Source organism: Leucopleurus acutus, assembly GCF_964270905.1.
Source record: "Leucopleurus acutus genome assembly, chromosome: 5".
Lineage (NCBI taxonomy): Eukaryota > Metazoa > Chordata > Mammalia > Artiodactyla > Delphinidae > Leucopleurus > Leucopleurus acutus.
Window position 1 is genome coordinate 139,977,629 of NC_139147.1, and position 15,788 is coordinate 139,993,416.

General features: G+C 38.8%; 1 protein-coding gene across 1 annotated transcript in view; it reads right to left on the reverse strand.

Annotated features, from left to right (window-relative positions):
• ZNF385D (zinc finger protein 385D) overlaps positions 1–15,788 on the reverse strand; it is a gene marked incomplete at its 5' end in the record, with an annotated part of 940,271 nt that overhangs the window by 617,357 nt on the left and 307,126 nt on the right. The window lies entirely within an intron of this gene.

Sequence of the window (15,788 nt, forward strand, 5' to 3'; positions counted from 1 at the left end):
CATTTTCTTCACCTATTTGTCTACTTGGGTCTTACATATTTATTTCAATTTTGTCAGATATATTGATATAAATTGTAAATAGTTTGCTTGGATTCTATTTTCAGGTCATTTATGACAGTTTGCCGATATGAAAGTTTAAACTTTCATGTATTCAATTCTGTTGTCTTTTTCTTCTTTGTTAGCTGTTTTGGGATATATGTCCACGTGCCACATTTATAACAATATTGATCTATGTTTCTTCTACGATTACTTGGGGTTTATCCTGATGCTGAGTGTGAACTGAAGACCTAACTTTAATTTCTCTATTTGGTGTACTTTCACCACTAATAAATAAGGTACATTGAGAAGTTTTCCTTTGATTGCGCTAAACTTAATAACGTAAGAGGTATTTTTGCTCAAGCGTTTGAATAAATCTATTTGTAAACCGGAAAACAACAAAAAAAAGAAATATACACCCAAGACTCTATAGTTAAGCATGTTTCTTAAATGCACACTGCAGTGATGGATATTATCATTATTGGGTCTATTATCTCAAAGAAAGTTAAAATATATATGATCAGGCATGATCCTAAGGATGGAGACTCCAAATTATAATCAAATTACCTTTCATTTCAACAATGCCTTGCAATTTATATAGCGGTCAAGGGAGGTTTTGGGGTTTCGCGATGACATACTAACAAAATGACTATAAAAGATCCCTAGGCAGAACATGGAAAGAAGCCAAAAGTGGGAAAGCTATTGCCAAAAGTAGCTAAAAACCTCTAAGGACGTCAATATGACTGATGTAAATCATGAATGGAGCCTTCTAAAATGATTAATAACAATACAAACTTTCTCTTTGGCTATGACCCAAGCAACAGACAGAATATATAAGATACAGGTAAGAAGCAGGCTCATCGTCAGAGGCAGATGGCATGCTAGCCCTAGAAAATGTTACCTTTCTAACCCTGAAAGCATCACACCCTAGTTTTAACAACCCCAGTAGCTTCTTAACTAGTACATGCTAAGTTTAGAACTTCTGATCATGACATCCAATGTCCTTATCTACCTGTCTCCAGTCTACCATTCCAGCCAAATTTTCCATCATTCTCCTTTAATGCAAAGTGTACCATAAATCTAGTCCCATCAGACTAGAGAATATTCAATTTTAGCGTATTACTTTGAATCACATGAAAGGATAGGCAGTAAGCTACTTTTGACCTGCAAAATGACAATTTCATGTGGTTCAACCTAATACGAAACATAAAAAGGAGACATTTTATGTTAAATTTTCTGCAAATCTAGGATAATTATATTCCAAGATTGTTAGGGAAACTGAATAGGTTACTAAATGATTTTGGTTAAAAAAAAAAGACATAATTTTTATGAGTGTACTGTTTTAGGCACTGAACTTTTGATGGATGTATTCCATTGGCTACTCCAGGACTCTCCATTCTTTTCCACCCTGTTCTGTGACTGGGAGACTAATCTACATTGGGCGCATCAACTGGCTTCCTTGTCCTCTGGCTCTTAATTGGATTTAGCCACCGGGGATCCCTGGCGGGATATCAGAGCGAAGGAAGAGCAGTGGGTTGGAATTTGGTTTCCTGCTCTGTCCATGCGGAGTTGCTTGAGGCTGGCTGTGTATCCGTCCCCTGTTCCCATTGATGGTCACTGCTCTTCCCTAGGTTTCTGTGTTTACCTGACTCCGCTTCTGAGCTCCTGCAGCTGTTCCTTCCTTTTGCTGTTAAACCTGTGGTGTGATCAACTCCACCATCATCCTCATGATTCTTCCACATGCTGCCCACACCTTAGTAAATGGTCTCCGTATGAAACCATTGTGAACCAACCACCCTAGTTTGAATGTGTCATCTGTTGTGTGCTGGAATACTAACTGACACAGGGCTAGATTCTTTATATATGTTATTCGCATTTAATTCTTACAACCCTTTGAGGAAGATTTCATTCTTATCCTCACTTTATGGGTAAAGTCACTGTAGCTCAGAGAGGCTAGATAACTTGCCCGAGATCAAACAATTGGTTGCAGATGTAGCGTTGGGATTTCAACAGTCTGACTCCATACCCTATGGTTGTGATGGGTGATGGGGATTTGCTATGCTGATTTTGTAAAATGATGAAAAATAAACTTCAGAAATCATATACTGATACAAAGAAATCGTGCTGATGACAAGTTTGCAGGGTGGATTATTCCTTAGACAAGGTAGGTTGTCTCATATGGTATGTTTTGGGGACATGGTAAACAATTATGGGAATAAAGTCTTAATTAGACACTGGAGACTTGCCATTTGATGTTCCAGGTTTGTGTCAACGACCTAAGTTGAAATACAGAGAAGACCGACATTAAATTTTCTGACGATGCAAAGCTGGGATAGAATCAGGATTTCTAAAATGCTGATGGGCTGGAAAAACTAGAGAAGGCAAATGACATTGAATGGCAATCACTGCTGCACTGAGCTATGTTTGTATTAGTCAACTCTCTTGCTTGCTAAAGACAGAGATGCAACTCAAACAGCCTTAAGCAGAGAAGAAGAGCATTTACTGACTCAGGTAACTGAAGATTCTACAGGTGAACATTAAATAAAAATTAAAGAAGGGCCTCAAATGATGTCATTAGATGAGATCTCCTCTTCTGTAGATTTCTCCTCTGCTTTCCTCTATGTTTACTCTTGAGAAGGTTCCTGTCACTGCACGGGTTGTTATTTTGCTTCTCAGGTTCAGAAGAGAAAAACTCTCTTTGAAACATCTCGACAAATGACCCAGAACTGTATATCATTGGCTCTGAAATACTGGACTGTGGCCAGAGGACTGTGGTATCTGATTGGCTTGACACGAATCCCATGCCCAGCTCTGAGAGGGGGATGAATCCTCACAAACACATGAATACAACTTAGAGAAGGGTGATAACACTAAAGAAAAATCAGGAAGATGTGATTAACAGAACAGTGGGCGAGGGTTAGATTAGACAAATACACCATGATAACGGATAATAACAACAAAATTCAAAACAATTTCAAAAATACCGAATGTGGAAGACATAGCTTAACTACAGTATTACTAATATTAAAAAGGTCTTGGGGGCTTCCCTGGTGGCGCAGGGGTTGAGAGTCCGCCTGCCGATGCGGGGGACGCGGGTTCGTGCCCCGGTCCGGGAAGATCCCACATGCCGCGGAGCGGCCGGGCCCGTGAGCCATGGCCGCTGAGCCTGCGCGTCCGGAGCCTGTGCTCCGCAACGGGAGAGGCCACAACAGTGAGAGGCCTGCGTACCGCAAAAAAAAAAAAAGGTCTTGGGCTTTTCAGATGACATGAAGCTCGATATGAACCAACAGGGTGAGTTGGATACTTAATATGGGCTCAGACTGGCTCAGTAACTGAAGTTACTGTAAAGCTCCAATTTAAGAAAGAACATCTAGACATTTGTACAGCTTCAGAATCAAAATGAACTCTTGTGTCTGAGATGGCCTGTTTGATTCTTTGGAAGATCACAGACTTGCGTCAAATACTAACTATTCAACCTCTTTTTTTTTTTTTTTTTTTACTCTACATTAGGCAAGAGGTCTGAGCTTTGCAATCACCAAATCAAGAGACTAATTTAAAATTCCAGTTCTCACAACTAGGATAGGTTGCAGTTCTCCAATTTCCTGGACCCTATTAACAGGCTATAGTTTGCAATGTTCCAGAGCTGAACAAAACTTCAAAGTGAGGAGTTCATTGTGGCTGACTCTGCCACACAGCTATCTCCTTGACATCTTTGCCACTCAGAGAGCAGAAGCCACTGTGACTTAGTTTAAAAGGGACAAAGCAGAGAGCATTCTGGGTGATATACCCCAAATGCATACACAGGAGCAGCAAGTATATGTGAAATCTGTAATTTCTTCTCAATTTTGCTATGAACCTAAAGCTGCTCTAAAAAAATAGTCTTTAAAAATATAAAAGATGAGGACTTCAGCTGAATGTGAGGAAGGAGAGTCAGAGAGGAAATGAACTAGTCCTTCTGATGATGGAAAGAGATGCTGTATGCAGAAACTTCCTTGTCATGATTTACTGTAAAGGCTATTAGATATATGATGCCAAATGGTGGGGGGCAGAGGTAAAGACTCTGCTTTGTGCAATTAAATATAGCACACACACACACACACACACACACACACACACACACACACGGAAAACTTCTAGTAGAGAAAAAAGAGATAATTAAAGGGGAGGGGTTTTTAAGAAATGGGGAAGGAGATTCAGTCCAGAACACAAAACCAAATTTCGTCTTCCACAGTATTTGTTGGGAAGAGAAAGCTACAAGCTTCTACCTCCCTTCCAATTTTCACTTCATTTCCAGTTGCCAGAAAGTTATTCAGAGATTCAGAGAGATGAGCTCTTCATGAACAACTTTTCTAATACCACCTCATTTCAAATGCTGAGGTTAGGTGATATTTAAAAATAATTTTATGTATAAAGTACTGTAATCACTTTTAAAAATTATTCAGAACATCCTGTTTCTACTTTCTTTTTTTTTTTTTACCCTCTGTATTTTGGTTTCCAGAACTTTCCCTCAAGCCAGTGAAGCCTGGAGACATTGAAGTCATATCTAGGTTGTCTATATGTGGCTACTTGGGACCTCAGCTGCTCCTGAGAAATGAGACTCAAATCTCTTTGCCATTAATCAAAGATAGAATTATAACTGAGATCTAAACAAATTTCTCTCTCTCTCAGCCCCAGGTGAAGAGCTGGGGACTGTTCATATCCACTGCCTCCAGGGAAGAAAAATAATGAGGAAGGTAATCTGAATGACTGAACATTACTGAACAAGCCCTTTTTAGTATCATTGTCAGCCCTGGCAGATTCAACTAGGAGGAAAACTGATGATAGTAGCTCAGCACAACTGTTCCAACCAAAATGACAGTAGAGCAGGCAGCAGGGGATCTGCTAAGTGGGATAAACAAATGGCCACTAAGAAGAAAGAGTGGAAGGAAAATATTCACTTAGGGTTTCAATTCAAAGCACCAACACGCGTTTTTGCAGACCAGATAAACTGTTCTAAAACTGCTCACGTCTGCTGCAATTTCATTAACCATATGTTTTCAGGACTATTATTCCTCACTGTCTTTCTCTCTGTACTCGAATACTCAATAGAGATATTCTCTTAAAAACACAACGCCTTGACAGCCCTTTGCTACATATGTTCATATACAAAGGACAATGTGGCTTGACTAAAATCTCGTTTAAGGTAGTTCATTGGCATTTAATTAAAATGGACAACGCACCAGCCATTTTTCCCCAAGTCTGCTATCTGGAATGCTCAGAGAACTACCATGGTAGGAAAGCAATTCCCTGCTCTTCCAGTGATGTTTTCTTCTTTCATCTTCTTCTCTCATTTTCATTCACATAAGTGATGGCAAATACCGTGAGGTTTACTGAATCAGTTACTTTTAATGCATAAGAAATCCATCATCTGTTGGTTAATTCATTCAAGACAAGTTACATTCCAGTTGTGATGGATAGAGTCGAGTCATCCTCAGATCAGTTTTCTGTTTGGAGCACATTGTAAAATGGTCAAAAACAGGTAATTTTCTAAATTAAATTGTATTGGGAGAAGTAATTTATATTATGGAAAAGTTTTAAGGCTTATCCCATAAAAACAAAGGAAAAGTTGAACCAAGGAAAACTTTACTGTAGATTATATTGCATGTATCCAACAGGTAATTGGAAAATATATGTACATATTCAATTATACCTACTTTGAATAAACAAAGAACAATCACTAAGATTTATATTAATTTTTATGTGACCAAAATTGAAGAATTTGAAGGAAAAATTATACTCGTAACTGTACTATAAATTAACAGTTCACTTGATTTCTCTATGTCAATAGTAAAGACTTCCACTTTTGATTAAATCATTAAACAGATATAAGCCACCTAATTTTTCCAAGTAAACTAAGCAGTTTTTAATGCCTTATATTTTCAGGTCTAATCTAATTTATAATTCTATTATTCCATTGAATATTACATATATTTAATATGTTATATATCTAAATAAAATTCCAAAATTCTATGAATCCATTACAGTGCAATATAATATAGTATAATGTAATATAATATATATGTTTATATAAAATAAACTAAATAAAAACAACCCAAAACAGTGACTATTTCCTACTGACTTTCACAATCTATCCAGGTTTCTGACTTACTCCAAAAATTCAATATGTGATACAGATCTCTAGAGAGTAAATTTAAGTCAAGGAGGAGATAAAATATACACCAGGTGAAAGCTTAGCGCCTCTCCATTATAGACTATGGCAAAGACCACAAGCTGAAATTCTGTCAAGGGCCAGGTAGGTGGGAATGTAACTGGGTTTAAGAAATCCCAGGTAGAACTGGCTTGAGTTTTGGGAACCATAGCACATTGGAGGGTACCTGTCCTCCTGAGGACATTCAGATTAGAAAGAAGTTGAAAATGATTCTGATCAAAAAAACAAAACAACAAAATAAACAAAAAACCCAAGTCTACAGACCAAATTCAGCCAGTGCATTTTGAACGTCTTAATTCATTTTCTGCAACATGTCACTTGTTGTCATAATAGTGCTGTGTAACAAACCACAGCAAATCTCAGTGGACTGAACGGATAAAGAAGATGTGGTATGTGTATACAACTGAATATTAAACAGCCATAAAAGGAATGAAATAATGCCATTTGCAGCAACATGGATGGACATGGAGATTATCACACTAAGTGAAGTAAGCCAGACAAAGACAAATACCATAAATCACTTATTTGTGGAATCTAAAAAAAAGGATACAAATGAATTTATATACAAAACAGAAATAGACCCACAGACATAGAAAACCAACTTACGGTTATCAAAGGGGAAGGCGGGGAGGATAAATTAGAGTTTGGGATTAACAGACACACACTACTATATATAAAATAGATCACCAACAAGGACCTACTGTATAGCACAGTGAACTATACTCAATATTTTGGAGTAACCCCTAAGGGAAAAGAATCTGAAAAAATATATATATATATATGTATAACTGAATTGCTTTGCTGTACACCTGAAACTAACACAACGTTGTAAATCAACTATACTTCAATTTAAAAAAAAAAAAAAAACCTCATTGGGTTAAAGCAACTGTCATTTCTTCTCATGCTCGTGTTTGAATAGATGGGATTCAGCTGATCTCAGTGGGTTTGGCTGGGCTCATCTACAGCCTGCAGGTTCCATTCAAATAAGTTCCATGTGTCTCATGGTGGCACCCAGGCAGGATGGGCAATGGCCACTCAGAATGAGAAGGCAAATCAGTAAGGTTCCTCTATCCATCATGAAGCTGTGGCAGAGATGTGAAGTGAAACACAGTGAAATGACATATTGAAACTAATAATTTAACCAACCCTATCTGAGCATTTGCTGTGTGACCCTGTGTAAGATATTTGTGGTAAAATCTCAGGCTCTAGAGAGACATCGACCTGATTTGAATTCTAGCCAAGCCATTTGCTAGCTGTGTGACCCTGGGCAGGTTCATTAAATTCTCTCAACTGCAGCTTATTCTTTCTCTTTTTTAACTTGAGTTACAAATTTTATTTTACTCAACATACCGAAAACAGTATCATTTCAACATGGAATCCCTATAAAATGTTAATAAAATATTTTACTTTTTGGGGGGGTGCCAACAGCGTGCATTTCATAGTTATAGGTGTTTAGTATTTAAGGACATTTTCTTCCCACCCAAGGCTTACTCTTCTTAAAATAGAAATAACAATAGGAATAATGCCTATCTCATAGTTTCTATGCAGTAAATCAGATAATCATTTTAAAGTGACTAGCACTGTTCCTGGAACACAGCAAAACATTCAACATGATATGTTAGATCACATCATTATAAATTGCTTTGGAAAAGGACTTGGAATAGGAAAATCAGTATTTTGTTTTTATTATATCAACTGATATTGCAATCTCGCTACTAAAAGCAGATGTAAATTACTCCAAAGCATTTTTTAAGCCCAATTTACTTTTTCTGGCCCCCACACCCTGGAAACACCAAATTGGCAGATAATTAGATCAGTTGAAATAAAGACTGGTGGAAAAATCATTATAATTCATGGTTTGCATCTGCTAAGCCTGGCATTTAGGCCATATTCTTGTTTACTCCAATCAAGCAGTATCATGGAAAATAAATGAAGAAGGGAAGGAAGGAGAGAAAGAAGGAAGGAAGGAAGGGAGGGAGGGAGGGAGGGAGACCAACTCTGAATAATTCCAATTGATCATGCAGGACCCTTAGGCAATGCTACGGGAGCTGGCAGAGGCCAGGAAGGAATTGTAGTTTGGCTGAAAGAGAGATGGTTTCTTAAAATTCCTGTAATTCATGTTTTGATAATTCAACATTATTGGCACTGTATCATCCACTTTCTTGTTGGACAAAACAAACTGTATTAGTCAGCACACTTTTCATTTCAAAAGAGTGGGGACTCAATGAAGCTTAAATGAAGAATAAGAAATGGGGAAGGGAATTTGATATGAGCTGCTTCCAAAAAGCTGCCTTGGATTATCAACAGCTGCCTGGGACCCAAGCCTCCAGGATTCGAGCTAAGGCAGCAACACTCCTGAACTGCTGACTCAGCAAAACAGGCTCGGCTCTCCCCACTCCTCACACAACGATGGCCTCTTCAGAGAATTGGATAATGGATGTGCTGTAAAGTGAGGCTGTGATTCCAACCCTGATTGGTCACAGGGCATGGGAGGCGGGCAGTTTATGGTGGGGGCAGGCAAATGAGTGTGGCCAAACAATATTTCAGGACCGTGAACTCATTTGAGAGTTCTCAGAGTTAAATAATTCAGTGATGCCACATTAAAAAAAATAGGGACCTTACCATATGTTCTCTTTACATTTTTAAATACTTTTTGTTTTGATTGGAGTAATATGGCTTTACAATGCTGTGTTAGTTTCTGTTGTACAGTGAAGTGAATCAGCTCTATGTATACCTATATCCCCTCCCTCTTGGACCTCCCTCCCACTCCCCCATCCCACCCATCTAGGTCATCACAGAGCACCGACCTGAGCTCCCTGTGCTATACAGCGGTTTCCCACTAGCTATCTGTTTTACACAAGGTAGTGTATTGATGTCAAACCTAATCTCCCAATTCATCCCAACTTACCCTTCCCCCACTGTGTCCACATGTCTGTTCTCTACATCTGGGTCTCTATTCCTGCCCGCAGATAGGTTCATCTGTACCATTTTTCTAGATTCCACATATATGCGTTAATATATGATATTTGTTTTTCTCTTTCTGGTTTACTTAACTCTGTATGACAGACTCTAGGTCCAGAGTCTGTCCATCCACATCTCTACAAATGACCCAATTTCGTTCCTTTTTATGGCTGAGTAATATTCCATTGTATATATGTACCACATATTCTTTATCCATTCATCTATCATTGGACATGAGAAAAGGGAACCCTTTTGCACTGTTGGTGGGAATGATAATTGATACAGCCACTATGGAGAACAGTATGGCAGATACTAAAAATAGTACTACCATATGACCCAGCAATCCCACTACTGGGCATATACCCTGAGAAAACCATAATTCAAAAAGAGTCATGTACCACAATGTTCATTGCAGCTCTATTTACAATAGTCAGGACATTGAAACAACTTAAATAGTTTAAATTATTTTTAAATACTTTTATTGCAAATCTGCACTATTTCAAATGTATGATGTGTTACATGAGCTTCTGAAAGCCAATTTGACATTTTAACCTTCGTTTATAATTTCCTTCGTATAGTTGGTTAAGGTCCTGTGGTTTGCCCTATGACTGTTGCCGGGTAACGGATGGACCACTGCCTACCTCCAGAGCAAGAAGGCTGGTATCTTCCCTTAAAGCCAGCTTTTTCCTCTGAACATCTTTTTCAGGGATGCTTATTAGCCAGGAGTGTAGTTGAGCTCACAGGAGTTTTAGTTCAATCGCTCCTAAACTTCCAACTAGCTCTGACTTGAGAAGAAGGAAAAGAACATCCACGTGACACATCACATCGGGAAGAGCCAAGCAGCCAGGAAATTACTTGCTGACCTGGCTCAGGAACTAAACTATCAGGAGTCATGTCTCCCAGTGGCACTCTGGAGATCCTGGAGGTGACTGCCCTTCTGGTCAGCACTGAGAGTTAATAAAACAACAAACTTCTCACTTGCACAACAGGAGTGTGTGTGTGTGTGTGTGTGTGTGTGTGTGTGTGTGTGTGTAAGAGAGGGAGGAAAAGGGGGAGGAAGGGAGGGAGAGGGAGACACAACAACAGACACAACAGACAAAGTGTCTGTGTGTGAGTGCGTGTAAGAGAGGGAGGAAAAGGGGGAGGAAGGGAGGGAGAGGGAGACACAACAACAGACACAACAGACAAAGTGTCTGTGTGTGAGTGTGCGGGTGGGGCTGTGAGCTAGGACTAGGGGATTGGGGTTATTAGCTTTCTTAACACCAACACCAACCTGGGGCTGGTGCTGGGAAGATTTTCCTCCATGAAACAATGCACCGAAGTAAGATAAGTGAGATAAGAGGTGGGTAATGGTATCCCTTTCTTGTGCAAAGCTAGAGAAATGTCTTTTGCGATAGGGTTGTGGGGAGAAGAGGGTGGGCAGGAACCGTTTGCCAGAGCTTTCTCAGGTACATTCGTTTCAGGAAAGATTATGCACAGCAAATCTGGAACTGTATTCCCTAAATCCATTCATCAGTTTCTGGGAATGTCTTTTTCTCTTCCAGCAGATATGGGGACTCAGTTTGAAGACCATATATAAATTCTCAAGATCAGAGATGATGTCAATTTTTTTCACTGCTGTATCCCTGGCCCTAAACACCCATCCTAGGTGCTCAACAAATATTTATTGAAAAAAATGAATAAGAATGATTAAGTTCAAAGTGAATTTCAATCCACTATCAATATACACTCTATTTTCCATAAGTAAGTGAATAGAGTAATATTAATGAAGGGAAAAGGATAGGCAAGCCTTTTACTAAAGGGGAAATTAAACCATTACTTGGTCAATAAGTTTTAGTTATGTAAATTGTACTTCCTCTTTGGACAGAGAAAATGCACATTGATACACTGAATGCTCTACAAAATTCTGGGAAATTTTTTAAACTTTGTTTATATTTCTAAAACTTACTTGAACAGTGAATCCATTTTAATTCTCATTTAAAACATTTTAACATCCATGGAAACTACTGACCCTACAGCATGAAGAAATAAAGTTTGGAATATTTAATACATGACATAACATAGATTATTATTTGGTTAGCACTGCTCAGTCAGAAAATAAGAGAAAATCTAATAAGAAAGGCCATCCACTTGAGAAATTTTACAAAAATAGTGATTATTAATTAAAGAAGAGAGTTTTGAGGTTCATTTCCAATTGCTTCATTATTCAATTACCAGACATAGAATATTCTGACTCCTAAAGTATAAAAACGTTATCAAAAGAAATTTAAAATTGATAACAAACTTCATTTCATACCAAATTAAGATTAAATATTGATACTTTTATTAAACAAATTTTATATAAACGTATATGAACTAATAATCATGGGTATTTAAAGGCTTTATTGATTTCTCGCTCTCTGAGTGCAGTATTAATGTGACTAAAGCTTGGGTAACAGGGGAAAAGTTAATTTAATAACTTGGTCGTTGTAAAGAATGTTCTCTCAAACTAAGCTGTTTTCTGAATTTCTTCAAGGGGAAAAGCAATGTCTGAAAACATTTCAGCAGTGAGCATAAATTATAGAGAAAAGTACTCATTTATATATTAACTGACTAGTGCCATGAGGTCAGAGCCTTTGGGTTACCCTTTACCCCTTTATTTCTGTCCTGTACAAATGTACCTGAGTCTGACCATTTCCCTCCCCTGTCCTGTTCCCTATTCTAAGACACGGTCATCTCTGGATTCTGGGTCATCTCCCAGCTGGGAGTCCTGCTTGAACTTTTATCTCACTAGAGTTTATTCTCCAAAAAGCATCTGGCTTTTAGAATGTATGTTAGACCATATCATTCTCTCGTTCTCAAGCCTCCCTTGGCTTATATAACACTTAAAGGAAAACTCAAAGTCTTTAATGCCTATAGCCTCCAAGACTCTTGGGATCTGGTCCCTGGACACATTTCCAACCTCATTTCTTGTCACTCCCTTCCACCATTTCAGCCACACTAGCCTCCACAGTATCCCCTGAGCATATCAAGTGTTAGCCTGTCAGGGGTGGTCTTTGCTAACCAAAAATGTGCCCTCTCTTACTCTCCCCCTCCACCCCCTACCAAGGTCCCTGCCTACAGACACTCCACCAGCTATTACTGTACCCTGACTCATAGCTAACAATCTAGATTACTTGTAATCATCTGGTCACTTGCTGTTGCTCATCTCTGCCACGAAAATGCAAGATGTATGAAGGTATATCGTGATTCCTGTGTTGTTTGTTGCCTTAACTCCAGCAGCTAGAACAGTACTGGTGAATAGCATGCCCTCAATAAATAATCACTGGATAAACTCATGAATAAAATAATTTTAAACGTGAAAATATTTATTGTTACATTAAGACAATCTTTTAATACTTAAAATATTCAAAATTTCCATAAAGGATGAACATTCATTCCACTTCATAACATTGTACATGAGAAAATCTATATTCATAACTAAGAAAATATTGCCATATAAAAGGCCTGCCTCTTGTAGCAATCAAGAAATTTGGTTCAACCTCCTACACTGTTGATGGGAATGTAAATTGCTGCAGCCACTATGGAAAACAGTATGGAGGTTCCTTAAAAAACTAAAAATCGAGTTGCCACATGATCCACTCCTGGGCATATATCTGGAGAAAACTGTAATTTGAAAAGGTACAGGCACCCCAATGTTCATAGAAGTACTGTTTACAATAGCCAAGACATGGAAGGAATCTAAGTGTTTATGAATGGATAAAGAAGATGTGGTATATATATACAATGAAATATTACTCATCCATATAAAACAATGAAATAATGCCATTTAGAACAACATGGATGGACCTAGAGATTATCATACTAAGTGAAGTAACTCAGACAGAGAAAGGCAAATGCTATATGATATCACTTATATGTGGAATCTAAAATATGACACTAATGAACTTATTTACCAAATACAAACAGACTCACACACATAGAAGACAGTTTATGGTTACCAAAGGGGAAAGGGAGTGAAGGAGAAATAAATTAGGAGTTAGGGATTAACATATGCACACTACTATATATAAAATAGATAAACAACAAAGTCCTACCGTATAGCACAAGGAATGATATTCAGTATCTTGTAATAAACCATGATAGAAAAGGATATGAAAAGAAAACGACTATATATATATATATATATATATATATATATATATAACTGGATCACTTTGCTGTACACCAGAAACTAATGCAATATTGCAAGTCAACTATACTCCAATTAAAAATAAAGAAGAAAGTTGGTTCAATTATAATGTGCCCAATTTGTGATGAAAATTTTGTAAATAAAGCATACACTCTACTTTAACATACGTAACGTTGTGATGGTTTTAAAATATGTCTACAAATTTTTAAATTACTCAACTGCCTCCCATCCCCAAAGTGTGGCCCATCTCCACTGCCCCTAATGGACCGTGTGGGACTTGTGAGACTAGGTCCTTGAAGACATTGCAGCTTCCTCCTGCTCTATCACCAACTACCATGTGGTGAGAACATACAAGCAGCCCTTCGGGGACGTCCATGCAGCAAGTAACTGAGGCCTCCAACCAACAGCTGAAGTGCATCTTCCAGCCCTGGTCAAGGCTTTCAGTGACTGTAGCCACACTGCTTATAACTCCCTTCCAACAATTTAACCATCCTAGTCTCCATATTGTTCCTTGGACATCTCAGCTCCAACCGAATGAGGAACCCTGAGACAGAATCACCCAACTAAGCCACTTCCACGACCCACAGAAATTATATGAGATGATAACAGTTTACTATTTATCCATTAATTTGGGGGTGACTTGTTATACAACAATGTATAACTAATACAGACATATAATACACCTTTTTCACTAAAACAGGGAATTCCTAAAGCAGCCATTGATATGAAATTTTGCCTGATTTCTTTAACTTTTCTGAACCTCAGTTTCTTCCTCTGAATAATGGAAATGATGCTATCTCTCACGTCGATTTACTGTGAAAATTAAACAATTTATCATATGTACACAATGACTAGAACACTGCCTAATTAATTTTTTTGTACACAATGACTAGAACACTGCCTAATTAATTTTTTTTTTTTTTTTTTTTTTTGTGGTACGCGGGCCTCTCACCGTTGTGGCCTCTCCCGTTGCGGAGCACAGGCTCCAGACGCGCAGGCTCAGCGGCCATGGCTCACGGGCCCAGCCGCTCCGCGGCATGTGGGATCTTCCCGGACCGGGGCACGAACCCGTGTCCCCTGCATCGGCAGGTGGACTCTCAACCACTGCGCCACCAGGGCAGCCCCTAATTTTGATTTACTTACTTTTTCCTCAATAAGGAGCCTGCAAACATATTATGTCACTTTGTTTACACGTCTCAAAAGATTGATAAAAATGCAGGGAGGCCTCACAGTTACAGAGAGCTTGATTCCCAAATGCATCATGATACAAAACTTAGCGCATAAACTGTATTTGAAATAGGTTTTCTCATAAAAATTTCTAGGGAAAAAAGAGCATAATACTTGGAAATCCCACTGAAGCCTATGAAAACTTATAAAGTCCCTCAAAGTAGTTAAACTGAAAATAACAATAGAATGAACGCCTATTGGTAGAGGATTCTGTCCTCAGACGCCCCTCCGAGGCTGAAGGAACTGTGTCCATCTGCTGGGCATGCCCCTGCTGACAGCCCTGATCTCAGCCTTCTCCAGGAATTATGCTCAGTTGAAGAGAGCTGCCCTCCCCGACATCACAGCCCCTTTCTTGGGGCAGCCAGCAACCAGTGACAGGTTCACATGGGACTTAAATGCCCAGCTCCCTGCCCCCAGCTGTGCAATTAGGAACAAGCCTCCCAGCTTCAATTCTCCCTTGGGGTGGCCGAGGCCTTTGTTGTGACGGCAGCACAGCCCCATTATTCCCTCTGACAGTTATTACTCCTGAGAGCACGCCCCAAGAAACTCTCTGTAAGCAAATCTCCATCCCAGAATTTGCTTTCTGGAGAATCCAAGTTGCACCTCCTCGTGGGTCTCACTTTGCACTTCACCTTCAGGGATCTGCTGGCGTTACACTCTAGTTGTGGGTCTAGAGGAACAGAGGGAGGTGGTGAGGACACCCAGCACTGAGTCTTAAGGGAGGTCATTTCAGGTTCCTCAGGCAATGCAGGCTAGTCCCCCCAGAGGGCAGTGGAAAGAGATTGTTCTCTAACCTACGTGCTACTGTTTTAGGAATAGGAAATGGAATTAGAGGGGCAGAGATTTTGTGATACTCTGCATGGTAACTCAAGGACAATTTTAAGAGCTATTAAAAAGTACAGAATTTGTTGATTATTATATGAATTTCTTTAATAATGTATCCTTAATGCTAGTGTATCAATAGGGTAATTCACCTAGGCAAGCACCCATCATGTTTTGACAGTATAATGTCGGAATTAAGATCATGGCCTCTAGAATCTTAGAAATGTGAGTTCAAATCCAAGTTAAGCTTCTCACTGTCTGTAAATTCTGAAATAAATTAGTTAACCTTTCCCAGCTTTGATTTTCATATCCATATAACAGGGAATATAAGACCCACCTCTCAAAATTATTGTGATCACAATG